Source organism: Nothoprocta perdicaria, unplaced genomic scaffold (assembly GCF_003342845.1).
Source record: "Nothoprocta perdicaria isolate Ctin4 unplaced genomic scaffold, notPer1 scaffold_33, whole genome shotgun sequence".
Taxonomy (NCBI): domain Eukaryota; kingdom Metazoa; phylum Chordata; class Aves; order Tinamiformes; family Tinamidae; genus Nothoprocta; species Nothoprocta perdicaria.
The window spans coordinates 2,191,128-2,218,070 of NW_020455566.1; the positions used below are offsets into that span (position 1 = coordinate 2,191,128).

The 26,943-nt window shown below is 49.2% G+C and overlaps 1 long non-coding RNA gene across 1 annotated transcript; it reads right to left on the minus strand.

Moving 5' to 3' along the window:
* Positions 1–8,337: 8,337 nt before the first annotated feature.
* LOC112950697 lies at positions 8,338–10,557 on the minus strand. Its single transcript, XR_003250069.1, has 3 exons — positions 10,519–10,557; positions 10,097–10,192; positions 8,338–8,433 (listed from the first exon to the last, which is right to left on the minus strand). It is a non-coding gene; the product is annotated as an uncharacterized LOC112950697 (long non-coding RNA).
* Between the last annotated feature and the right edge of the window lie 16,386 nt (positions 10,558–26,943).

Genomic DNA, 26,943 nt, shown 5'->3' on the forward strand with positions numbered 1-26,943 from the left:
TTTATGACAGAGAGAAAAGTCAAATTACTGAAAATGTAATCTGAAAGTATATATAAAAAAAAATGGGGATGTGGTAAATGAAAAATGAAGCATCACTGTTTTTTTCCATCATTTTAAAAGACATTCATTTTGATTTTTCCAAACAGGAAAAAAGAGCACCCAACCCAGAAATGCACAGTATATAATAAACTCTTCCCTCTGAAAATGTTGATTTTTAAGCAGCTCCGTATTTCATTTGTTCAAAAGTAACCCCTCTTTCACACACRTGGATGAGCGTTTAAGGAAAACAGTTCAGTAACTTCTTCCTAGGCCCTTGCTGGTCTTGGGTCGCGTGCAGCTCGGTGTTTGGGCAAGAAGGACCATTCTCCCTCCATGCACATTTACCGTGTGGCTGCTTTGAACAGACATGAACAACTATCAGCAGCCCCTGAACCACTCACTGCTCATTTATCAGACACCAGTTACCGCTGCCCTGATCACACCCAGCTGTAAATGAGCACCAAGCCAAAATGCTGCTTCTGTCCCCTCTTTATAAAATTAACTTAAACAAACACAAAATAGAGGCTACCAAGCTGAGCTGTTGGACCAACAGGAGGCACAGATGATGCCTTGGGGCATGTGGCTCCGTCGAGCAGGTTGCTGGGGGTTCATGGGCTGCTGTTGTTGGGCTGCACACCCCYGTCTCGCTGTGTCCGTGTCTCCTCGTGGCCAGGGAAGACTCTGCCACTGCTGCTCAACAAATATGYGCCTGCAAATAGACATTTTATTAAGGCTTTTTTCCCTTATATGCTGTAATTTAATATAAAGCACTTTTTTTGTCCTATGAACCAGATAGGAGCTCTCGGAGCCACTCACATTCTCAACCCTTTATTTGATAGCTCATGACAGCATTATTCTGTCCCCCAACGTTTCCAATGAGAGGGGATATCAAAGTGGGTTTGGTTTCCTATGTTAGCTTTTAAATGCCTTGTGGCTTCTCAGCACATTTTTTCTTCTTTGGGCAGAGCATCTACCTCCCTCCCCTTCTTTTCTTCTCGCCAGGAAGCCGGAGATTTCTTTTTATGTAAAGAAAAAAGAATTCTTTCTTCTTCCTCTGCTGCTACATCCTAAATGATTCTTCCTTCCTCTCTCCGGGCCCTCGCTGCCCTCTCCCAAAAACAGTGAGAGGGTGAAAACTCCCAAGGGGAGTTTTCCTGTCCTGGTGCCTGCCGCTGAGTGTGGCTGGAGGCAGCGCTGGCCTAGACCCGGCACCGGAGCGACCCAGTCCTGCACAAGRGCATCCACAGACCCGGTGAAACGAGCTGGGCTGGAGCGGCAGCGGCTCCCGCGCTCCAGGCTGCCCGGGGAAAGGGCTGCAGTTCCCTCCTCRCGAACACAACCTGCTTTGCAGCCTAGGAGGACCCCTGTGCAAAGCCCTAGGAAAGAGAGGGGCACAGCAGGGCTGCTCTCATGGAGCACCTTTAACCTGCAGGACCAGGGTGCTGGCGGGGTGCTGGGTACCGTGGGCACTTGGATGTGCTCCAGCTCAGCCCTGCCCGGGCCCCTAACACAGCAAGGGAATGATCTCAGTCAGGGCCTTTGGACGCTCCCATAAAGCAATTAAGAAATAATTTCCAAGGGTGAAGTGCCATGAACAGCTTGGACTTGGTCACCTCGGCAGCCGGCAGGGGTTGGAGCATTGTCTCAAGTAGGTGTGATTTACTCTGACAGTGATCAAATGATCCTAATGGCTTGTCAGGCAGCTGTCATATCCAAATGTGCTTATTACGAGGACAGGGGAGCAAAAAMCAATTTGTTTAGGTTGTTTACAATCAGGATGGGCCTGGACACCCCAGAGTCATTAAAAGAAGAGGCATCTCTGCGAAGCTAGAGCTATTTGATTACGGCAGGCAGCRGAAGCGGCTTGTTCCAGCATGGCAAAAGACTTTCAAAGTGCACAAATCAGAAACTGCAGCAGCGTGAAATTTGACCAAAGCAAACCAAATTAGGTGTCCAAAGCCTGGGCATGAGGGCTTTTTCTTTAATAGCTTTGATGACCTTTAGGAGTGGGGAACCTTTTGGCATGAAATGAGAATTTCTCAGATTTGCACAGCTTATCCTAAGATCAGACGTATGTGCAAGCGGGCCCAGAGAAAGGGAATGATGTGGTGCTGTACAGGGCAACGGCACCTCAAGGCAGGCAGGCCCAGAAGCACTGGAATAGCATGGATGGAGCCTGAGGACGCTGCACGCCTCCCAGACCAGCCCTGCGGCTCTGATTTTTCCAGAGCCAGGCACTTTCATCGCCAAACACCTCAGAAACTGCATCCAACCCTGTGAAATCATCCCAAGAGACGCTCTGGTGGCACGTCCCCAGGAACATCTCCCTAACAAAACGGCATTTCCTGATGAAACTCCATTTTGTTGGAAAATTCCCAACCATCTCTTTACGAGAGAAAAAAAGCAGTTTGCAAATCTGCACCTCATCTTCTATTCCATTTAAATGATCTACCATCTTTAGCAGGGCTGAGCCTCTCCAGAGCCTGTATCCAAGGCAACCAGAGCTGCCAGGGAAAAAATGGATCCAAGAAGATATTAAAATCACAATATCCTTCCTGAGCAAGGTAGAAATAATGAGCGAGTGCTGCACTAGCTCCCTGCACCATGGGCTGGCTACGAGCCACCAGCTGGGTGAAGATCACTGGCTTGGTACCAAAGACCAGGTTTGTGGAGGCATTTAGAGGTCCTAAAGATGCAGAGAGGCGCCTAAGTATCTTCCAACCTGAGCCCAGGCTCATAAAACCGCTCAATTTATTCACTACCTGTGAAATCAGCCTCCAGGTCTGGAAAGCTGCAATCCCAAGCATTACGAAGGGGCCTGTGTTTCAAGCTCACACACATTTGGGGAATTCCAGTACATTGAGAAAATAACAGCTTCATGAAGAGGAAAATGCGAGGAGCTGCCCTGGCTTCCAGGCAGCGCCCACAGCCCTATGAGACCTGCTGATTCCTTCTGGTCACCTGGTGGCTTCTGCTCTTCTCCATGGAGAGGAGGGCGCCAAGATGCAACGACCCAGACCTCAGGTGTCCTGAAGTTCTCGCCCTGCCCCAGTGCTGCTCAGGACACCAGGTTCCTGTCCCCGCCAAGCACTGATGGCACCGGCCGTGCAAGAGCAGCARTGCTGGGTGCTCGGGGCCGTGGCTCGCAGCGGCGACAGATCCTTCTGCTTTGCATAGCAGGCTACGCCACACTGCTGCAGTAATGAATCACTTCTGTGTGTGTCGCTAAGCGCTTTATAAATCCCAGAATTAGGAGAACATGTCAAAATGCTCACGCTCTGTGTGTACTTGGCACGAGAGGAAACCTCCYGGAGTTAGGCTGAGAAAAAGATCGCGGTGTAATTTGTTTTGATGTCTCAGGACTCCAAATCCTTCAGTTTCCAACGTAGAACAAACTCACAGTGATTTTACGATGAAGGGCAGCTTTGCCCTGCAAGCCCAAAGTCAAAATCTGGGCTTATCTTTCCTTTGTGCCTCTCCAGAGCAATGCAAGATGTTAAAGATTTGATTTGCAAAGAGACTGTGCAAACATTTCTCTTTATCCTACCCTGTCTTCAATCTGCTTCAAGATTTTAAAGCAAAATGCTGATCTCTCCTAGGATTTATACTGAAACCAAAGGAATCAGTTGAGAATTAGTTCCATAAACCACATCCATATTTGCTCAAAAAGGAACAAGGTTCACTCCAGAGTAAACCCATAAGCAGCATGTAGCCAGTGAACCAAGAAGATCACTGGAAAGGCTCCCAGTGACTCCAGCAATCCCACAGCAATTCTTCCCCGAACATGCTCTGAACTTCTACTTACGTCAAAAGCAAGAGTCAACACATTTTGTAGACGCTGTTTCGTTGCAAATATTTATAGAGCTGCACGGAGTGGGATCCAAACGGTTCCACATAATTCATGCCTGGCACTAACACGAGTGCAGGCCAGCGTCCAAACCAAGCCCTGACAGCCCTGCAACAGCTCTACCCAAACCATCCTGATGACAACTTACCTAACCTGTCCTTAAAAGTCTCCCCAGATGTTCAGTTCCCCAGCACTGACATGCCTACAAAGGCACAGCTCTTGTTCTGCAGCCACAGTAATTTACACTGGCATAATGCACACGTGTACCTGAAGAAAATGCATCTCCTCAAGGTTTTACTTGTATAACTATGACAGCAAAACAGTTTAAGCTTTTTATGATAAGTTTTCAGCTAGGAGAACACCAGCATAGTTTTTAAAGTAGCAACTAACCAAAATTCACAGCCTCAATCACTGAATCATTTATTCAGCGGCTTTCAGCGTATTTTTCAAATGAAATGTTCAGCAAAGGATATTTATTCATTCCTCATTGCACTTYGGCTGTAAAAATAATCAAATTAAATTTCACTCAGATTCCAACAYGACTTCAGAGGCAGGGGCCGTCTCAGCAAGCCTGGGGAATGGCAGARCACTTTGTGACACCTGCTTGATGGTTCTGATCAAAATTCCAGCCTTTGATGGCCGGTGGGRGCCTGGAAGAGCCTGGCTAAGCAACAGGATGCCCTGTCCCCACGTACACCCAACATTAGGAACGCTCAACCTCTTTCCTTTTTTCTCACTACAGATTTTGATGGGAAATATTTTAAAGGCATGTATGTGTTTTCCTGTATGTATCTGCTTTACAAAGCTGCTTTTCTGCAGCTCTGCCCGCAGCGGCAGGAGCAGCCCGGCAGGACGCGGCGCCCATGGGAGCAGCCGCGCATGGCTCCACCTCTCAGCGGGCGATGGCAGCGATGTCTCGCAGGCCCTCCCGCCATGTCCTCGCCTTCATCCTCCCCGAGTTCAAACCCTTACGAGGCCTCACAGGCCCTCCCGCCATGTCCTCGCCTTCATCCTCCTCCAGTTCAAACCCTTACGCGGCCTGCGTACGCGGCAGCGCTGGGCCCGCGCTGCCCCTCGGCGCAGCACCAGGCCTTCCCCATCCCTGTGGGCCCGTGGGGCTGGACACCACCCCGGCACGGGCTCCTTCCTGGGGCGCACGGGCCATTTTCGTCTCTCCCCCCTTTCCACGGGGGGGTGGGTGGGTAGGTGAGGAGCACACCGGCCATCAGGCCCGGCGCCGGCATCCCTGCGGCCCGCTCTCCTTGCCGCGGGGGGCCGATGAAGGCAGGCAGCCCTCCCCGCCGCCGCAGCACAGGCAGAACCAGCCCGTTGCCATGACAACGGGCCTTCCTGCGTGTCCAGTGCRTGGCCGGAGACGGGAGGGGTTGGGGAGTCAGAGGCTGCCTCGACATGGCTGCTCCCTCAGCCCGSGCAGGCGCGTCTGGGGCAAAGCGGGTGACGGCGCAGCCCTGTTCCCTCTGGGTTTCCTCACAGAGACTCACAGAAGTGGTAGATGAGGCTGGGAAAAGAGTCCTGCTCCAAGCTGCAGGAGCCCTGGGGGACACAGATATTTGTAGGTCCAATTATTGCATGCAGAGGTGCCAGAGGAGTCCACAGGGATGTGGCCCCCGCTTCAGTTTTGTCTCTGCACTGCCTGGAAGCCCTCAATGGGCTCCAGCAGATCCCCGCATCAAAGCTCTGGGTGCAAAGCTCTTCTACAGTGAAGCTGGGTGCATCTGCAGCTATACATCTGCAGACACTGTATTTATAATTAATGTTTGTACAGCGCTTTGAAGATAAAGTGGCATATAAGTACCAAGTATCATTATTATTAGAACCAACTTGATTTATACCCACGAAAAGCCAGGAAATTGGGGCTTTAAGAGTCTGGCAGTTTGGTCAGACGCTGCTGCTTAAATTCACACATTTCTGCTTTGCATTTTGCTCGKCAAGAGTAGGTTAAGTCTGAGGCACCCACCGTAGAGCTGCAGACCTAGCCCAGAACTTACCGGTTTTTGATCTTGAAGGGAGAAACCTCTCACTGGGGAACCTTGATCGAGTATCTAGAAAAAAACAACTCCTTTTACTGCATCTATTCAAGGGTACCTCTCCCTCCTAGACTTTAACATGTGCATTAGCGAATAGGGCTTGGTGTTCCAGCAGCATCCCACGTGAGGATGCGGAAAGGGAGGGGAATGGGAAGTGAGCAATGCCCTGGAAAACTCAACCCTACCTGGCCCAGCGACTTTGTTTGCTTTTCCCGGTCTTCTGTTGATCAGCACTGAAAAATGTGGTTACAGAAATACTCATTTTAACAGAGCTAATTTTAAATGTCAACCTCTAAGAGTTGGGGAAGGCTAATTAGTAAGGGGGAAGGGGAACGGGATGTCGGGAACTTTAATTTCACTCAGTGCAGCCAACCCTGAAGAGAATTCAGAGCTTGCTATTAGCTACACGTCTTTAATTTGACTCCAAATGTTAGTCAATAACATTAACAAATGGAAAACTGTCACAGCACAGAAAGTACTAATGCGGGGAGGCCCCAGTGTCTCAGCGCAAGGTGCTAATTGGGGGCTAACTGGGTAAGGCAGCACATTAATAACCCTCTGTCCAAGTCGCCCCGTAAGTTGCTAGGTTGGGCTGTGGAGTGAGCTGAGCATCCGYCGCTCACTCCCGATGGAGCAAGCATGATTCATGGGGTGCAATAGAAAKGGTGTTGGAAATTTCGTGTAACTGCTCTTGCAATCAAAAGATTTGAGTCTTATGCCAAAAAAGAAGAGGGACAGAGGAAGACAAGAAAAAAAGCTGAGGACTGCGAGATGGTGAAAGCTGTACTGTCCTTCCCTCCCAAGTCAAGGTTGGGGGAGATGAGCTGTGAAGCCCACAAGGCCCATGCCTGTCTTGTGCCTCACATGCTGTTTACACCTGCTCTGAACAAAACRAGAAGGATTCGCTTCTCTTGCTTTCAGAGCTACTTTTCCATCTCCTTTTCAGTGGGGCTCCTCAGCCCTGTAAATCCAGGTGCATCACGCAGAGGCACCTACAGCATGCTGGACAGCCAGGATATATGTTTCAACACGCTGCTCAAAGCCCGYGCTCATCTGCGAAACATTTCCAGCGAGGAAGAGATCAGTCACAGCCCTTTCTACAATGCCCAGTAGTTAATTGCCGCCTCTGTTTAAAAAGCCAGCGTTACGACTCGGGTTAGCTCCCCCGAATCTCCCTCTTCATTACTTGAACCCGTGTGCTGCAGGCATCGCGGTGCGCGGCGGCGTCCCCGCAGCGCGCAGCGGGCCGCCACGCAGGCTTCAAAGCAGCGTGTGATGTGCTGCATGCACAAAGCAGCATGGCAGGAGCGCCGCGCGGCTCCCCTCCTCGCTCCCACGCCGAGCCCCGATGCTGGCGTCTGCTGACACGTGTTCTCCTCCAGCCTTTGATGGGCTGCGGGGAGGACACGGTTTCACGCGCTGCTTGGGAAAACTGTTATACGGTATCAATACAATGTAATTTCACCTACCCGCAGAACTGACAGGCGTATTCCAACTGTGGTGTATTATCAATTATAAACCTAACAGAGCATGTTCTCCCATCTGATTGTTGAAAAAATCACTTGTCAAGGGCTTGTGAAAGACCATAGCTGTCTTCCTATAGACAGCAGTGCAAGAGATGCAAAACTTCCATGTTACAATGCCTTTTTTTTTTTTTTATCTGCAGTATAATAGAACTGAATAAGGTGATTTCTATAGCGTCTTTATACCGACAATGTTTTACAAAGCAATGAGTTGGATACTGGCAGCGCAGTGACAATGTTAATCAAACAACAGAGTCACTGTAGGCAGATCCAGCTCACAGATATCTGCTAGGAAGAAGAGCTAAGCCCAGCCTAGCAGGCCAGTGTCCCCCTCTCACCTTTGCAAGTGCTTCATGCACTAGGGAAGGGCTTGGGCTACTTCCATGCCATTTCCAGGTATGGAAACGGCTCCTTCCATAGTCCTGCCACGCCACTGCTTCCCCATGGATGAACCGATGGTAATTCTTGTCATCATGAGGGGCTTGTTCCTTACAAGTCTTCTGCTCTGCTGTGGAGACACCTGTGTGGACGTATTGCCAATGAGAGCTACTTACCAACGGGACAGGGAATTTTCTTATTATAAAAAATGCTTTAGCACTTAAGARAGCCACAACAAGGGGGTGAAAAAGAAAAGACTTAATCACCGTTGCTTTGGAGTCGTCTCAAATTTGTAATTCAATCAAAGCCCCGTAACAGTAAGGATGGCTTTCTGATATTCACTGGAGTTTTCCAGGGGCTATAATCTCTGAGAGATTTATTCATCCTTTCTGCATTAGCTTAAGTCTATTTTGGAAGAAACATCTCTCCCTCCCTCCCATCAGCAGAGCTCCAGAGAAGACATTAATATTAAAGTAATTCAATTACTCTGACTTGGGAGAACATGGGTCCGGGGGAAAGGGGTGTTCGTTAAGCCATGCCATGACAGCTCTCCTTTCATGTCCCTTGTATCCCCAAGTTGTTGTTCCAAAAGAGCTTCCTGAAACATTGAAGGGAGCTATTAGGGATGGTTACAGCAGCCCGCTCRCTTATCTTCCGTACGTATGCTGTGACATGAAAGGACGTATGGAAAAGACGTATGGGAAGGACCACGGGGCAGCTCGTGCCCTGCCCAAGGGCCCCATGTAACACAGCAGGGCCCCAGACCCAGCGCAYCCCGCTGCCTCTCCCCGCTCCCTCTCCCAGCCCAAGCCTTCCTCCCAGCACCACATTCCCACACTCCCCCCATTAAATCCAGCTGACATTCCCGAAACATCCCCACACTCCGGGCCTCTCCAAGTAGGAACCGGGGCTGGAGGAGGCTGTAGAAGGCCAGCCCTGAGGTGCTGCCCAACGTTCGCTCCCACGTCCCGGCACAGGCCAGCTCCACGGACACCCCCAGGGCCTGGCCCAGACGGCAGCCCAGGGACCAAGCCTTGGGTGAGGAAGATGAGGAGGAGGAAGGAGACTCTTTGGGAGGGAGGGATGGGGAGTGCTTTGCACTTCAAAGGACACATCAGCTTCTCAAGATCACAGGGAAGAAGGAAGAGCAAGGCTAGAAGATAGATTAACCTTCCTTCTCCCTCCCGTTTCCTTGTTCTACCCAATCAGTCCTTCCCTCGCCAGCTAATTAAACATGAAACGAGCTGGGGGGAGGTGGGTGCTGAGCCTCAGCAGCTCGGGCTGCACTGGCAGTGATGCCGCTGTCCTGCCCTTGGATCAGGAAACCCTCTGGAGCCGACAGCGCTGCCCAGAAACAGAACCCAGCGCAGGGAGCCCGGCCTCGGTCCCCGTCCTCCAGCCTCGGTGCTGTGGCGGGGACGTCACCCTGCACCAAGCCCCAGGGAGCCCCCGAATTCAGCGCCGGCAGCACCAACGCTCCCCATCCACGCTAGCGTGTGAGCGGAACACGAGCTCCTGGATCAGAGGGCTGGCTGAAGATCCATCTGGATCCCCAGGCTTCTCACTGCTGYGCTACCAAGTGCAGCCCCCCGCAGTGCCCTGGTCTGCAGAGGGGTCTGGATCAGCACCATAGATCCAGATGACAAGAGCCCCCATCCCAGAGGAAAACCTTGGCAGCAGGAAGGCAGCGCAGGCCTGGGGACACACTGGATCCTGACATCTTCTGTAATCAAGAGAGGTTCGCTAATGTCACTTTTGGTAATGAGCTCACTGATGTGGGCTGAGATCTGACAAGCTCATTGGAAATGAAGTCTCGAATTCTGCACAGCTCCCAACCCCACTTGAAGGGAGTCAGAGAGGGCAGGAGATCAAAACGACACAGCGAGGAGGTACCAGATTTGGAGACGGGAAAGAGTCAGACACCCAGCTGTCAAACTCAGCTGCATGTCTCTATCCATATATCCAGATCTGTGACATCTATAGCTCTCTATATCAACAACCGTATATGAAAGCCAGGGAGAACTTTGAAAGAAAAATAACATCACTGTGATGAGACGTTTTATCTTTCTCCTCGGCTCTCAGGGGCAGCGGAATGAAAGTTGTGATATGTGCAGAGAAACTGCCAGCAGAGGGAAGGAAGGTACCGACGAGGGAGCAGCTTTTTCCCTGAGGACCCCGTTATTTTTGCAGCCTGCCAGCCCCAGCGAATGCCGAGYGCCTGCACGTGTGGATGCCAGCAGTTTGCACAGGATAAAACGCACCTTTRGACTCATCTCCAGCAGATGGACAAAGTCCTCTCCTCCGTGCACGCGGGCTCAGCGTGCCCGCCACGCAGCCCAGGATAGCATGGTGTGACACTGGAAAGAAAGAATTCAGGTTTTGCTAATTAACCTTGTCCCCAGACCTCGGGTAATGGCGTAATACAAAATTCTATCTCCCTTTGATACTTCCCAAGCAGCTCCCGCTGCCCTCCAAGCACAAGGGCGCTTGAAAAAAGACCGGGAAAAACGCTTCCAGGAGCAAGTGGGAAATGGGAACTGCACAGCCCTGGCCACTGTGCACAGGCTGAAAGGGGGACCCAGGGCCACGCTCAGACGAGCACGGCCGAGTGCAGCACGCACCTTCCCCCTGCTCGCCTCTCTGCAGGGCCTCCAGCCCACGTCCCCAGAGCACCTGCACTTACTGAACGCAGCTCCGGCTGCCTCCAGGGGCGGTTTTGCTCGGAGGAAGCGAAGCTGGGTGGAGGACCGGCTCCTCACTGCTCCTGTTCCAGCCAGCGAGAGCAGAGAACATGAGCAAGGCAGCTCCTCTCTCCCCAGGGAGCAGCGCTGCCCGGCAAGCCAGCGGGCTCTCAGCCCCAAACAGACCACGCACCCACTTGTGATGTGGGGTGTCTGGGTGCTCTGTGCACCCACACACTGCTGCCCAGCCTCTCCGGGGCCCGTGCACAGCTCAGCCGGCTCTGGAAGGTGCCCACGGTGCTGAGGCGCTTTCCTAAAAGGGGTCCTGCAGCCACGGCGAGGACAGGGAAGCACCTAAGTGCTGCGTTTTGCAGGAAAAAGGTGCCTGAACAAGGCCTGGGGTTCAAGAAGTRCTCTTGGTGTTTACATGAAGACTTTGGCTTCAGGAGAAAATCTGATACTGCTCTGAGTTTAGCTTGGTCTTGTCCTTCATGGGGCTTGAAGGTAAATTCCCCCTGTTTCTCTCTTCGCATTGCAATTATCAGCCCATTCTAATGAAATTCACTCCAAGYAGAGAGCCAGCAGGAAGCTTCTTGTCCACGGACAGGTTGTACCATTTTGTGCAGAGGCTGTGAATGAAATTCAGCCTTTTCTTTACTTCATGGGTTTATTTTAGCACTCTCAGATATGGATGTGAAATCCTCTTGCGCCCATCAGTAAACATTTGCCTGGTCAATTAGACAATTCTGTCATCATCCTCTTGCTCTTGGTGGGGACAGAGTCTCCTGCGGTGACTAACAAATCGCTAGCTGGGTTTTCTCAAAGCCTCCTGGCTGCTGATGATCTAACGCACCCTCAGCCAAGCAACCCCAAAGCAGGGGGAGAGGGTTATTTTTTGTGGAAAGTACTGTTTTTGAACTGTCCACTTCTCACCAGCACTGTGATCAAGCCTCTGAAGGAGCCTTCCTCTGCTCGGCAGGATGAGAGGAGGGCAGAGGTGCCAGGGAAACTTCAGGGGAAACATTTCCAAACTTTTCAGATGGAGATCGTGGCTCCCCGGGACGTGAGGCCTCACTGGGAACAGCGAGGGTGGGCAAGGCAACAGGGCGCTGGTGGCAAACAAGAGCTCCAGAATGTCCCTGCAGCGCTGGCCGGGAGGAATAACGTGCATTTTAATTTGAGTGGCAGGCGGCCACATCTCTCTTTCTCTCCATGCATCTCCACAGAGCCCATTTTCCCTGGACAGCAGGGAAAGATAAGCAATTAAAGCCCTAATCAATAACAGCCCCAGCCCTCCCTGCTTCCAGCTCCTTAATTGGCATCCCAGAGTCATGGGCAAGGTGAAACCAGGCCTTTGAAAGCAAAGGAAGGAAGAAACCCTGTGTGTTGGCTTTAACGAAGTACAAACAAATCCCCAAGCAGGAGGCTCTGGTTCAACTCTTAAGTTTGGTTTGATACCAGCAGATGGGAGAGCAGCAGCAGGGTTACGCAGCCACGGTACTTCTAGCTAGGATAAACACTTCTGATCCAATTCTGGCCAAATATGCTAAAGGAAAAGCACCCTGCACTTCAGGGTCCCATGCAAACACAGTTCTGCAGTTTCCAGGCTCTGCTACCAAAGCAGAACCTCCCATCAACAGGTATTGGTGCTGGTGCTGCCAAAGGGCTGAGCCCATGGGTCCGCCCCGCTCCGGCGCTGCGCCGGGCTCCCCAGCGGAGAGCCCGCCTATGGCAGCGCCTCTGCATCCCAAAAGCATCACCTCAAATCCAGATTCCAGCAACGGGCATCGCTCCTTATCCACCACTTGCAAGAGCTCTGGAGAGGAAAGGGGAGCCAGGCAGGACCGTCGCGCTCGCTAATTATTCACGGAGCCGCGTTCCTCTCCCCAGTCCCTGTCACCGCAGAAGACAATTAAGGGATTCCCATGCTGAGCCACCTCTCCGCCATCCAAACACTCCTCCAGCCTCCCTCCGTCCCACATAATTATACTGCCTCTTGACCTAATTTTGCTAAAATAATCTGCCTATGAAAGAGAAAATGAGTAGAGAAGTCTTTGTCGTCGAGGTCATTTACTGAATTTTAATAGTTCATAAATGACTAATTTAGCAGGAGCTCTGCTCCCTTGAAACCGCTACCTATTGAGCTCACCAGGATATTTTTCTTCCTCTTGAGACAAAGGATGGAGTAAGAAATTCAACAGCTGCCTAAGAACTAGTGTTTTGTTTATATTCTCTTCCTAATTGCCGTGGTTTATGCTCAGAGACATGGACCTTTCACCAGGACAGCTTTTCAGTCAAATGGGCATCTTCACAGACAGCCACTGTCCTCATGGAAGAACCATGGAAAAATCCCAGTGTACACTTGGTTATTCAAGATGCATTTCAGTAAAACATCTGCATGTTTAATCTCAAGCATGTGCTCAAGTCTCTGCCTGCTCCATTTGCTAGGTGTGCACTGTCGGTCTCTTCCAGCTGAGGAAGCTTCCTGGGCTTTCCTACCAAAGCACCAAACAGGAGCAGGCTCCTCAGTCACCACTGAATCACTGCTTTATCTAGCAGCTGGTTGGTGGTACCACATTCATCAGTGACCCCTTGCTTTGTCACTTCCCTTGGCTTTACCTGTCCCTTCAGGAGCTCCCAGAGCTGACGTTAAGTAATGCTCTGTTATCCCTGCCCTTCTCCCCAGCTGTGCTGAACGCAGGGCTGAGCGCAGTGTGTCAGGGTGGCAGCGCTGTTCGTGCTCACAGATGCATCGCTCAGCTTAGCTTGTCACTGCAGACTCCACCTGGGAGATAAATAGACAGAAATTAGAGGAAGATAGGAGAAAATATCTTAATACATCAAGTTGCTCCAGGGTGGCAGCTTCAGAGGGCCTGTGAGACTGTGTGAGGTGCAGACCCTGGGTAAACAGGCTCTGTTCAAGGTCCTTGCGGGGCTAAAAGCTGGTGCAGGGCCTGTGCAAGAGGCATCCGAGCAGCCGGGTGCCCAGCAGAGCTACCCAAACCCTCCGGAACGAGGGTGAACCACAGTCTATTAAGCTGATGGAGGGTAACGGGGTCACTCGCACTGCTGCTCCGGGAGCAGGAGGCAGCACAGGAGGGTTTGCTGTTAATGGAGAGAGAGCAGGAGAGAGCATGGTGCCAAGGAGCAGCGCACGGGACGGGAGCCGCGCAAGGGGCTGCCCTCCCTCCCTGTCTGCGGGCTGAAAGAGCCTCTTATTTAATGAGAAGGTGCAAGGCAAAGACAGCATCAAGCTTAATATATGTCATTTGTTTGGACATAATGAAGGGTGAGAGCAGCTGTTAGAGCAGACTTGCGAAGCAGGGAACAGTTCTTTATATATAGGGACACTAATGCACAGGCGGTGTTTGACCTGCTGCAGTCACACTGCGAGGTACTGCCAGAGCTGGGAAAAACAGTGTTTTCCACCTCTGCAAGCTAAAAGCCACCAGGCTAGTGCAAACCCTGCTCATCTCTTCTTTCCTCCATCCTGCAATATTTTTAACATTTCAAGAGAGGAAAACGTTATTTATCATTGAGCTTATTGTACAAGCTGGCATGATTTATTTAAGCATTTGCCAATAACCACCCAAACAGGAGGCTGTTTTTCCAGCGCTCCCACAGCGGAGCACTAGAGGAAACAATAACAGACCTTGTGAGTGTTACTGCGGGACCTCTCCTGCCAATTACACTGAGTTATAAGTTTCAGTAAGGGGATATAAAATAATTAATTTCATATAGCCCAGCAGGAATTGCTTGCTCTATATGAAGAATCTTCCTTCTCTAGGTTTTTAAGCCAAGATCATGTATAATGATTAGAGTTTAAAGGATGCTATACACTACACAGACCCAACATGACAGAGGATTTCATTGCTTTCCCTGCTTGCTACAAYCTTAAGTGGACAGATGGGTCTGCAGGATCATAAAAAAGCAGGTGAATGTCCCCTCCTGTCCACAGGCCCAGGGGAGGACTGCGCTGACCAYTTGTAAGAGCCTTGTATAAAAGCAAAAGCTTTTGTAAGCTTGGCATGTAAGCTTAATGAAAGTAAAGAAATCAAACTGAAGGTCTGCAAGTTCTTCCTTGGGATTCTGCAAGTGATGAGATTTAATTAAAACCAAGCAAGCAAGATGACCTAGAACCGTGCAYGGCCGAACAGCCCAGAAACTGAATTGTGGCAGCTCGGGGTGCAAGGAGGCTGAGCTGGAGGCAGCTTCATTGGGCACCTTCCAACTCAGTGGAAAAGCATCTGTTGTTGTTCCACACATGCAAAGGTCAGTGATGTCCAAGGCGTCTGAGGAAGAAAGGTGGATTTCCAGAAATAAATCTCGAGGCTGACAAGGGCAGGGTGTCCTGGTGAGGCTCGTTTCTCATGTGGCCTTTGCAGGCTGACGGTATCATCTGCGAGCCTTGTCAAGACAGCCTGGGTGTTTTGGGGCGCTGCTTAAGCCTGGACTATTTCCTCCGGTGCCGCTGGCGCACCCGGAGCAGGATGGGGGCTGGACCAGCAGCTGGGCTCCTCTGTCCTTGGGGGAGAGCAGGGGTTTCTTTCCCTGCTCGCCTGGTTGTAGCAAGCAGCTGCATCAGCCAGAGCGTTTGGACACCCTCTGATGGAGCAGAGCCAGTGTTTTCACACAGAAGTGTGGAATTCAACCCCCAATCCCAGCACATGCCATTGCAATTAAAGCCTGTATCAAAAGCACATGCACAAACCGGGAAGAATCCAGCCGCCTGATTTTTTTTCCCCTTGCATTTGATGCATATCTCTTAGAATAGGTGATGTAAAAACAACTGCAGAAACAAATAACCCCCAAACTGAACCGAGTACTTTCAGCTTGCAAGAAAGATTTGAAATTTGCAGATGAAGATTCAGATTACATTTTGGATGCAATCTAGGTTGCCTTTGCTACTAAAGCCAAAAGCAAGCTTTCATTCCAAAAACCCAGGATAAACAGAAGCCTTTCTATCATCATGGAGCATTCTTCAGTTTGATGTTCCTTTCAGAGCACAATCCCTCTCATGCATAAATGCCAGGGTAGGATAAGGATTCAGGAGTGGAGGGTTAATGTAATAATGTTCTGCAAAATGAGAAAAATAATCAAATAAACCTTGAAATGGAAATGCTGGCATTCATTCCCAACAGAGCAGTGTCAAAAAAGGRGATTATAATTACCTCTAAGCCTTACAGCAGCCAATGCATTTTCCCAGGGGAACCTTACCTCCAGAAATTAAAAATATCCCAATTCAGAAGCACTAGCTCTATTAAGCCCTATAGAACCACCACCACAATCTGCAGATTTTAAAGCCATATAATCCCACCCCCAGACCTTGCAGCGTGGTCTGTGCAGCTGATTAGCACTAAGAGCTCTGTACTCAAGTRCAATTCGCCACTTCCCGCATTAGCTGCGCTTGCAGGAGCCACAGACACTGCGCTATGGCAATTCCTARGGCAGAGGGAGATCTCAAAGGGTGTTTTCAGCCATTACAGACAACGAACCCCAAACCTCGCTGCAGYGGGTACCCACAAACCCGCCTGACCTCGGGGGCACAGATCCTTTCCCAGAGGGGCTGGGGGCTCAGGAACCAGCCCCCTTCCCCGGGCTGGGCTCTAAGGGGCCGCCTGGATACTTGGATCACATTCAGATCCACCTACCACATCTTTTAACCAACAGTAACACGCTCCAGACAGCTTAGCTGATTAGTGAGATGCTATTTTCCTTAGAAATTGTTTGATGAATTTTGTACTTTGCTGTTAGCCAAGGGCAGGGAGCTCCCGTTCACCTACTGACTGCAGAACTTCAGGCAGAATCTGCAAGCCCCTCTCATCCCCCTTGGCTCCAGCCACACTTGCAGCAACAGGGGATAAGATGGGCTACAACAGCACTAATTTATTTGCATTTACAGAGCCTTTTTACTAGCTCCTCTAAGGAAGGTGCTAGGATGGCCCTTCAGTCTCGGGGCTTTGGAGAGAAGCTGGTCACCGCTGCCATTGCTTTGATCTGCAGTGTTCACTTAACCACCAAATCCTGTGTTGAAATTTTGTTTGCAAAACAGTAAACGGAGTAGCTTCCCCTGCCCAGAGAGCAGCGGCTGCCCTGCACCTTTCTCTGAAATCTGCCCCTTACCTCTAGTCGAGCCAAGGTGCAGTGAGATGCGAGGCAGCACCTTGGTGGGTTGCAGAGCAGGTGGCATTTTATAGGAAAGAGAAACCTTGGGCAGACGGGGCCTGTGGGCACCTCAGTCCCCTTCCTGCCGTGGCCGGGAGCCGGGAAGCGCCACGGGCCCTGGGGCGCTGCGGAGCCTCTCGGCAGGGAGCAAATGGGAACCAGGGCCGGAGAAGAGCGTGCAAACACGAGCGCAGCGCAGGCTTCATCACCGGCATTGATTCGACACGGGAAGTATTTAGCTGTGATTGCAGCAGGTGTCAGAACAAACGCCTGCAATCAGCTCAGGCCTCGAGAGGCCGCGGGGAGGCCGGTCGGAGCCGCAGAGCCGCGCCGTGCCGGACCCCTCGGCCGCAGCTCCGCGGGGCCCCCGGCTCGGCCCACGTGTCTGGGGCGTTCCCAAGGACAACGTGCCCGTTCCTCACGCTCTCCTCCTTCGCCGCTGAATTTCAGACATTTAAACAAAACAACCGGCTGTAGCAGAGCTTCCCTTTGCTTCCTCCTTACTGCTKCTGCTTTAAGGCTTTGGGCACCTCGCAAATAAAAATACTGCCTTTCCCACRCATCACTCGGCCCAACATCTGCCAATATGCCAACATCACCATTTTCTCATATTAGAACCAAAAGTTTAATCCAACAGTGCTTTTTCCTAGGTGCCTGCTCTCACTCCACAGAATGAATTTAATTCCAGGGAGAGTTTTGCTGAACTCCAAGGCCTGACAAACTTTTCATTCCGTAATCATTTTTCAGAGGAAGGGAAAACAAAATACATAAAATAGACAAATGGAAATATCACTAATGCCATCATGGCAGCAGAGGAAAGGGTAATAAAGAGAAATATGACTGAGTGGAATTTTTCTGCAATGGCTCTGCTGAAGCTCTCCATCTCCCGAGCTTTCCAGACCACTTCCTCACCTTGGGCAACACGAGGGAGCTCTAGTGACGGGAACAGAGCAGCCCCCATTTACACTGGGGGGAGATTTGCTTTTGACTTGCAGATGCTTTTACTATGCATTACATTAGCATTTTTCTCCTTTAATGCAAAGTGCAATGGTAGGAGCTGTCAATGCTGTATTCTGAAGCCTTGATGATCTGTGTATTTAATTATAGGAAGGTCTTTATTAATATTAGAACAATAACCATTGACTTTAATGGCAATGACTAACTTTACTAGCATTAAAAGCTACACTGAGCATTAGATGTTTGCATAGCAGCAAATGTCACAGTTTTCCTTCCACCCTCTATCCTTTAAGTCACACTACCTCATTCCAGGATGCAAAACTACTGCTAAGAAAAGAAAAAACCCCCTGTTATAACACTTGCACATGGTGGGAATGTTTAAGTTTCACATGCTAGTCTCGAGATCAATCTTAAGGGAAGTGCATACTAACATTAAACTTAAGTGCTTTGAGATTCGCCAGATTATTTAGCAGCCACTCACACACCATTTAACAACGCTTAGCAGGACTGGCCTTAAACATATGCGTAACTCTGAGCAACATGCTGAAATTCTGTGATGAATTGAGGTTCCGTAGAAGAATATAATCTATTCTTCCCTGACACAGACTAATTAAAACATTATCGATTCAGCTACAAGCGCGAACCACCAATAAATCAGGACCGCGATTGTGCCACRTTGCAGCTCTCCGGTGAAGAGGCCGATTGCCTCACTGCTGTCGGTGGCTAGACGCCTAACAAAGCAAAGAAATGACAAAAACCACAGCGAAGTTTTATTAGTTTCAATCCTGTCAGTAAACTTCTTGCATCCACCACTTGCCATAAAAAAATAGGCGGGGGGAAACGCTTCTTTTTGCATCCCCTTCGGCTGACACCCGAGCGCTGCTACAAAATCAATTCAGCCTTTATGTGTTTGGCATTCTCTTTTGGGGAAGGACGGTACCAAGAAATATAAGCCTACACTCCACTGGTTTTTGGTGCTTTTTTGTTCCTCTTTACGTCTTCATCTTTGCAGAGTCGCTGTTGCAGTGGTTAAGAAGAGCGTTTCACCCTCTGCAAAGGCAAAAAGCAGCAGCAACACTCACCGCAGATAAAAAGCCCCACGAGCCCAAATGATTTACTCTCTCTGAGGTCCCTCAGACTCCTCTTCTGTTAAAAATGGGTGAAGTTCAGCCCTTGAAAATTAATTGCTGACAACTTTCTCCTATGATGTATATCTCCAGAGGTTTCGCTGGCAACTGGTAGTTGCTGCTCTGCACATCTGTACTAAACACTGCCTGCTGGCCATAAATCCTGCGTGCTCCCTGCAGTCATGGTGCCCCTCAGCCCATAGATATTCCAAATGGAAATGAAAGCCAGCCGCTAAGGTGGCGGGAGAGGGGACTTAAGCAGGCAAAGTTACAGCAAGCCACGACTCCACTGTCATTTCAACTAGCAAGCAACACTAGGCAATGAGAGCTTCTGATGATTCGGGATGACCAGAAGAAGGGCCAAACAATAAAATCACTGCAGCTACCACTTCTCATTTTCGGTTTAACCCTTATCCAACTTCAACCATCATTTCAGCTCTTCCTCTCTACCCCTTTCCCCTCACTTCATGTCCATAAATAAAGAAAAAAGATGTTTTTGATGCAAAGGGATGGGAAGAAAGATGAGCAATGCTACCACCATTCAAAACTGTTGAATTCCATGCTTCAAAGCTGAGAATTCCTTTTGTTTTCCTTCTAGGTAAGACAGGAAAAGTAATGCACAGAAAAACAGACCAGGGAATCAGTATTTACATCAACCAAGCCAAGGCAAAGGAACAGCTCTCTGCTAATGGCTTCCTGCCACTAACCTTGGACATTTCAGAGAGAGGTAAAGGCAGGGCCTAGTCTAGCAGCTCAGCCCATCCAGAGGCAGAATCTTGCTCCTCTTGTCCGAGATGTGTTTTTTTGGCAAGCACAATCCTCGTTAGCTTGATGGGAATCTCATGAGCTAGAAAGAAAGCTGGGTCTGAAGATCTTTGGCATCTGGAAGTAGGAAGAGCATCCATCACACTTAAAGATTTCAGCTAACCCACAGCCACCATTTCAATTTTTTCTCCAGTTAACAGTCGATACTTTTGTAGGTCAAGAGCAACTAGCAAGGTGCTCAGCACGCAGCCTCACAACAATGCCTCGGATTATCAGTTTTGGGTTTTTCTTTGGACATGACCAGTCTACATCATTAACTCCGGTCATCTTGACCCATTCCAGAGCCGGCAGGTTCATCACAGTCTCCCATTCTCACCTAACAGCTGAGAAGTCAGTGCTGACTTACTCGTCCACCACRTTTTATCTCCTTCCTAGTGGTTTAAAACCCCAAACTAATGCTGCTGTAAGCTAAGGCTCAAGGAAGCATCATCCATCCTGCAGATGCAAACCAGGAATGAAAAGTTTCCATTGCTAATTTGTTTTAAGGCTAAGACTTCGCTCTCAAGTAGAGTCTTTATTCCAGAAAGGAGACGCAATGAGGACATAAAACAGCAGGGAAGAAGAGTTGTTTAGGTTATAAACAGGAATAATAATATTAAAAATAAGTGATGGAAGAATTAAGCAGAATACTAAAGAAAATATCCCACCAAGCAGTCTGCGCTGAGCTCTGCAAGACAAGCCCTGACGTGGCAAAAGGATCAGTCTCACGCTGCTCCAAGGAGCAGCAGAAGTGACCAGGAGTCGGAGCCTTCCAGCAGGAATCAGGAATCCAGAGGCCACGAGCGGCTCCGTGGTCCTTTCAGCCTCTGCCTTCCTGTGCCTGAGGAGGAAGGAGGTGATTTTCCCTACTCTGCAGGTCACTCTCCCTGTTTCGCTGGGTGAACAGCTCCTTGCTTCCTCACCTCCAGCCTCTGCAATGCATCCCGGTGTTAGCTGTCCCAGGAATATAAAACACATTCGTGACGACAGAATGACAGGGATTAAGTTTGACTTGTCTCCTTCCGCTCAGGTAATCGCTATGCTGAGAAGGGATGAAAATACGTAAGGAGCAGAATAAAACAATGAATAGAATAAAGCCATTTTGGAAGCAGTAGTAATTCTACAAGGAAAAAGCACATCTTAAAATACAAATAGTTATAGCATGAGCAAACACTAGGGAAGCATATGGTACCACCTATTTTACTAATTARTTTTCAGATCAAGTTGTGCAAATTAGAGGTGATAAACAGCGTTTTTCTTTTAGGATCTAAAAATGTTTGACATGCTATGACAAAGTGCAGTAACTGCRGGAGAATATTCATGAGGAGATCTACAGTCACCATCTCCATTTCAGCACAGTGTACTTCCATCCCTGCAGGAAATGAGTGGAAAGAGCCTGTATTCCTTTGCATGTGAAACGCTGCAATTCCTCTCCTTTGGATTTTAAATGCACAATCTGAAGAGGAGTGCAGGGGAGTGAAGGACACGCGTGTGGCTGGATCGGATCCTTGGATCTGAGCTCTCCTGCTGCATATTCYCAGGCTCGGAGGTCTGCAGACATCCCGTCACCCACGCRCAGGCTTCCAATCCTGCTCAGCTCYACCTGCATGCACGCAGCCCATTGCATCAAGCCTCGTATCAGCTCCYGAGCATTCATCAATCCTCGCCTCACGTTTTGTAGAGCAGATGAAACAAAACGTTGCTATTCCCATTTCTATCTGCAATCAGAGATGGGATGTGACTTCACAGCACCGCGAACAACTGAACCAAGTCTTCTGACCATCCATTATTCAAAGAGGGTAAATGATGGGCCGTGTCAAAGCGCTCCCGCCCAAGCCCATCGCTGTGCCTGGCATATTAACTTTGCAGAGGCACCAGGGAGGAGGGTTGTTCGGAAATACTCTTTTCGAACACAAAAGCACAGAGATTTTTGTGGGTTAAAGCACTTAGCATTAAAAACTTTCTGCAGTGTTTCAAACAAAGGAAATACCTGAGATGAGAAGTTCATCTTTCCAAGGATAAAACGCGCTCTTCCCTCTCACGGAGAAATCCTCCCCGCCAGACCCAGACACAAAGAACATCCATTTTGCAACCAATTCCTTTTCTATTTCCATTTTTGCTTCTGTTCTTGCTCCCCATTGCACTTTGCAGACAAAACTAAAGAAAACGATGAGGGTGAAGAGGATGAAAAGTGAAAAAGGTAAAGAAGAAAACTGAAAATCATGAGGTTTAAATTTCAACTCTGTACAAAGTTATAAGACAYGGTGAAAAGGAATGCTAATAGGGAAAAGGCGAGTCTAACAACTCCTGGTACAAATGGCTCTTCTCTCCTCCACTGGTTCCAGGATTAGAGGGTTACTCGGGTGTCGCTGGCTGCATATGGAGCTGGGCACTGCTATGACGTGTGCTGAGGAGCAAAGTCTCAGTGCTAGGGCCAAGAGASAGCCCTTCGACACCAGGTGCTTCAAGTAAATCACCACATTTCAAACAGAGGAAACTGCACCGATAGAAAGAAAAAGAAAAATCAATAAGCCTAATTTAAAAAATGGTCCCAAGTCATAAATCCTCCCTTCCAGCACAGAAGTCAGGCTGAGAGCTTCCGCTCCGTCCCCGCTCCCTCGGCATTAGGCAGCCGTGGGACCGGGGGTTCAGGCACGTTAAAGCYGGGGCGCCCGCCGCGGAGCGGCGCCGGGAGCAGGAGCGGAGCCCGCGCCGTGCGTGGGGACCCGGCCCAGCCTGCGCAGCTCCCACGCGGCCGCCGCCAGCAGCAGCCTCCGCGAGGCCACGCGGAACATCTGCCAAGATGCGCCTTCCAAAACGCAGGCAGGAGTGATTCTGGTGCAAGCGCACAGCTGGAGCCAGCTCCGYGCAATTTCCCTTTTTAAACCCAGCAGCACAAAACAGCTGTATTTTTACAGGGTTTAAGCATTATTGGTAGCAGTGGATTTATTTGATTGCACGCTGGCAACAGCAGTTATGTTTCTCAATTCGCCCTAACAAGGGACCAGAAAACTGTCCAAGAGTCATGGGGCCAATTCCCCAGTCTATAGGCAGAGCTGGTGACTTTACACCCCCCTCCCCTCCTTTATTAATTACGTGCCAGGCAATGCATGTTTAAATCTAGTTTCAAGTTTAGAAACTAAACCTGAGTTTAAATCCAGCTGCTTCTCTCTGTGCTACCTGTGTAAGAGCCATGTTTAGTCATGTAGAAAATGCAAAAAGCTTGGAGATTAATTGCTAATTCACTTTTGGAGAACTCCACGCTGCCACAGTCAGCCCCAGTGCCACCCCTCTGTCCCCTGGCAGTGCCATTGCCCACGGGAAGGCCAGTGGTTCTATTATTTATGGAATAACTGATTGCATCTGTCCTTGTGCACCCCCCATGACATCACATTTAGGACTTCATTTCAATCACAGACCTATTTTCACATACAGACTTCGCTATTTTTAGGGCTAAGTAAGTAAATGGTTCATAAATAGCTTCTTGATTCATAACGGTTTATACTGCTGTCATATGCCCTACTTTTCTCATCTGAAACTTTTGTACGTACCTCTCTGGTGTCAACATGTCACACTGCAGTTTGCCCTTAAGTGTTTTACAATAACAGAAGTCTAGTTCCAAGTGAAGGGCTAGAGAAGAGCCCCTTTTCTGCAAACTGCTTCCACGCGCACTCAGACACACACATGAGGGGGACAACTTAATGCCACGGTGGCCATCATTAGATCTGGTAGGAAAACTGATTGCCCTCAGTCCACTGCCCACCTCCTAAATCAGAACCAACCACCAAAATTTTGCAAAAAAAGCTAATTTAAAGAGTGAAAATTTTGATTGAGACAACTTATATTCTTGGCTAATCAAAATAATAAATATTTCAGCATGGAACATATATGGAAGAAATTTTGGAAAATGGAGGAAAACGTTTGCTTGTTGAAGAAATATTTGACACAAAAGCCCAGTTCTGACACCTTTCCTTCATCTATCTTGCCCTCATTCATTGCACCCCCAATGGGGCATCACTGGAACACAGAACTTGCTTTCATTGAACCAATACTCTCCAAACTGCAGTTCAGCATTTCCCTTGACATCTATCCCAACAAAGCTGGCCTGCTCCAGGAGCATGGGCTCAGAATTTGCATTATCTGGAGCCTGTGTGGAAATCAATCCTCTTTATAGAAATCCAGCCCATACCCGGTCTGATCTGAAAGTGGGGTGAGAGACGATCTGACTCCCCTAATCCTTCAGGGCTCTTTAACAGCTTTAAATGCTGAAAAATAAAACACTAAGCAGCCAGACAGGGAAAAGAAAGCTTGTTAATAAGGCCGGCAGCAATAAAGCTGCAGCGCGATTCTGCTGCTCTGTGCCACACATTTGTTTTGCGTTAATCTTATTTGCTTTCTGAGGGTTTTTCCGTGTATTCAATAAACAGAACATGAAAGAAGTGACAGSATAGATTCACTGAGTGTCTTGTACCAGCAGGGAAATCGGAGTCTGCCAGTGAAGTGCTCGAGAGGTCCTAGGAYGAGTGTGTTTTATGCAAGATCAGCAGGGCCCGTCACCTCCTTTGGGTGCCTCTCCTGTCCCAGGGTGAGGAGCAGTGCCCCTTGGGGGCTACAGGGCCAAGCCAGGGTGTGCCGGGTGGGATCCTGCATCGTGGTGGCACCAAACCAAACCAGGACCCCGCTGCTCCCCCACGGCTCGAGCAAATCTGCRGGACGCCAGGGCCCGGCGGTACCTACCCAGCACCAGCGCTCGCAGGGCAAGAGCTAAGTCTTTGGAAGCACTTGGGGGACTGCACGAAGCCTGGACACAGCTCATACCACGTCTGATCTGAGCTCCCTGTCCCCGGAAAAGGTTATCAACAGCTCCCGGGGTGACAACTTTATTTGTGCATTTATGTTTTAAGTATAGAGCGCGCTTCTAGAGAAGAGGCAAGTGGCAGTTTATTTGGCAGCCTTCTTAAGCTGAGAAGGATTGCTCTGTAGTTTGCAGCTTACTGTGTATGTCTTGCTTGTSAGCGAAGGCTACAATTGTATTTTAATTAAAAGTAGAGCTAGGAACTGAAAGTGGAGTTTCTTTTTTATTTTCTAAAAAAAAAAACTGCTGAAGAGAATCTGGAATAGGTTTAAAGTTTCTATAGGAGACCCATGTTTTATCTCAAAGGAAAATAGAACAGTCTTCAATTGCATTTTACATGGTTTCCAGGGGACAATGGACTAAAAGCAAGGAGGTTTAGAATCACTTCAACTCTCCTTCAGGATGTGCGTTTTACCAACAAGATGCCTAAGGCTCCTTACATGTCATATCTTCAAGCAGCACAAATCTTTTTTCCCTCAACACCCTCCAACTTTCAGAACTGCAATGTAGGGGAAAGGGACAATAGTTTCCATTTAATATACTTGAAATGCATTTGGACACAGTTTTGAGCCACAGACCTGGGGCTTTTTCCTCCAGAAATTGGACACGGAGCAACTCTTCAGTGGACAAGGAGTTAAAAAAGAAGCCCTGAGCTTTGCAGTACTGCATCCCAGCAGTGAAGCGAGGAGTGCCACTTACTGCACTCCTTGCTGCTAAATTTGCTGACCATGGGCAGAGCCCACATCCCTGCAGCAGAATCTGAGCTGCAAACTGCTGTACGTGCTACAGTTTGGCCTCACAGCAGAGTCCTGCAACCGCCCTCCCAGTACAACCTAATTGAAACAAAAAAAACATATTTCAGATTTTTTTAGAGCATATACAAATACTGTTTCTCCTACTGGAACATTTGAACATTTAGAATGAGAAGGCAGATCAATAATTCTTCTATTAGATAATTGAAACATGCCCCTTGATTTACACTAATGCACTTGTTAAGCAATAAGTAATCCTGCTGTGGGCAGGTCTGCATTGCTGAAGCAAAGATCTGATCAATGGTCTGCGAGCAGGTGAGGGGCAGAGCTCTGCCGTGCTCCATCCAGATGGTTTCCCCTACCCTAGCGCTAGGGCACAAGCCTCACTGCCGTCCCTCGCTGTTGTGCCAGCCCTGGTATCACCCGTGCCCTCAAGGGTCCTTTTCTCCAGATTAATGGCATCCTTTTGGATTCCTGCCACGGACCAACACCACAGAGCAGGGCCCTTTGGGCAATTTGGCCTGAACACACATTGTTCTGCTTCCCCTTTCACACCCATTTACCGACACGGAGCTGCTTTCTACGCTCACTGCTTTGTATGCACAAGGCAAACATCTCCTGTTCAGCGGTGACCCAGAGCGGCTCTGTGGGCTGAGAGCTGCTCTCCAACAAGCTGAGGTCCCCACCCTGCAACCAAAGCAGAAACACAAGCCCTGTGCGCGGGGCAGAGAGGTAAATCAGACACTAACTGTGCACCACCGACTACTGCCTGGTCCCAACACCAAGCCAAGCAACTTGGTTCTTCASAGGCAGATATTTTGATGCTGATTTGAGCTAAAATAAGCTTTCAATATCAGGTTCATTCAGTTTCCATGTTACTGGATGTCTCTCGAACTTTTGATGAGTGGGGCACCACAGCATCAGCTGTGTTTCAGATGCAGTAGTTTAGCCTTAATTCAGTTCTTGTTCGGAAGGAAATCTTGTTGCAGTTCCCATTAACCAATAAATCAACTTTGGCTAAAACTTCATCAAAAAGTACAGTTCGATTGTACTTTCTGGAAAGCTAAGTCCTAATCAATGGAGTGAGAAGTGAGCCAGCCTTCGGCTCGCTTCTGTCCCAGCACACTCATGACTAATCCCACCACAGTTCCCATCGGATGGGAAACAGCAGCATTTATCTTGCTGTCATGAGSTGACATACTCAGCTAGTCAAGGGCCAAACACTATTTTGGGTTGAAATTGCCTATTAAGTCATAGCTTCTTCATGAGGGGAAGTCACAGACCTAAGCACTCCCTTCACTAGAAGATGTGGCTGGAAAACCTGACGCTCCAAGGACTGCCTCATTGACTCACAACCAAAAGCGAAACCTGCCAGAGGGGTTCCTGCAGCAGAGCTGAGGGAGGAAGCACTTGCAGTAATCAAGAGGCAGAGAACTTCAAAGAWCAGGCTCGAGAGGCCCCATAAAGCACATTTACATCAACAAGGTTGTTAAGATCACCTCCAAAAGGCCACCAGAGTTGTGTGGTTTCACCCAGGCCTTCCCGTTTTCTTGTTTACCCAGCAGTTTGCTTTTAATCAAATTAGATAATGGAGTAAATCCCTTCAATTCACTTGTCGAAGCAGAGAACTGGTGACCTGCAGAACAGAGGTCATCCCTGCAGCAAGATCAGATCCATCTCCTCTGAGGAACGGCACTCGTCACCTCCACTGCTGGCCACACGCACCACCCTAACAAGCTGAGGCCGGCAGCTGCTGGGGAAAGGGAG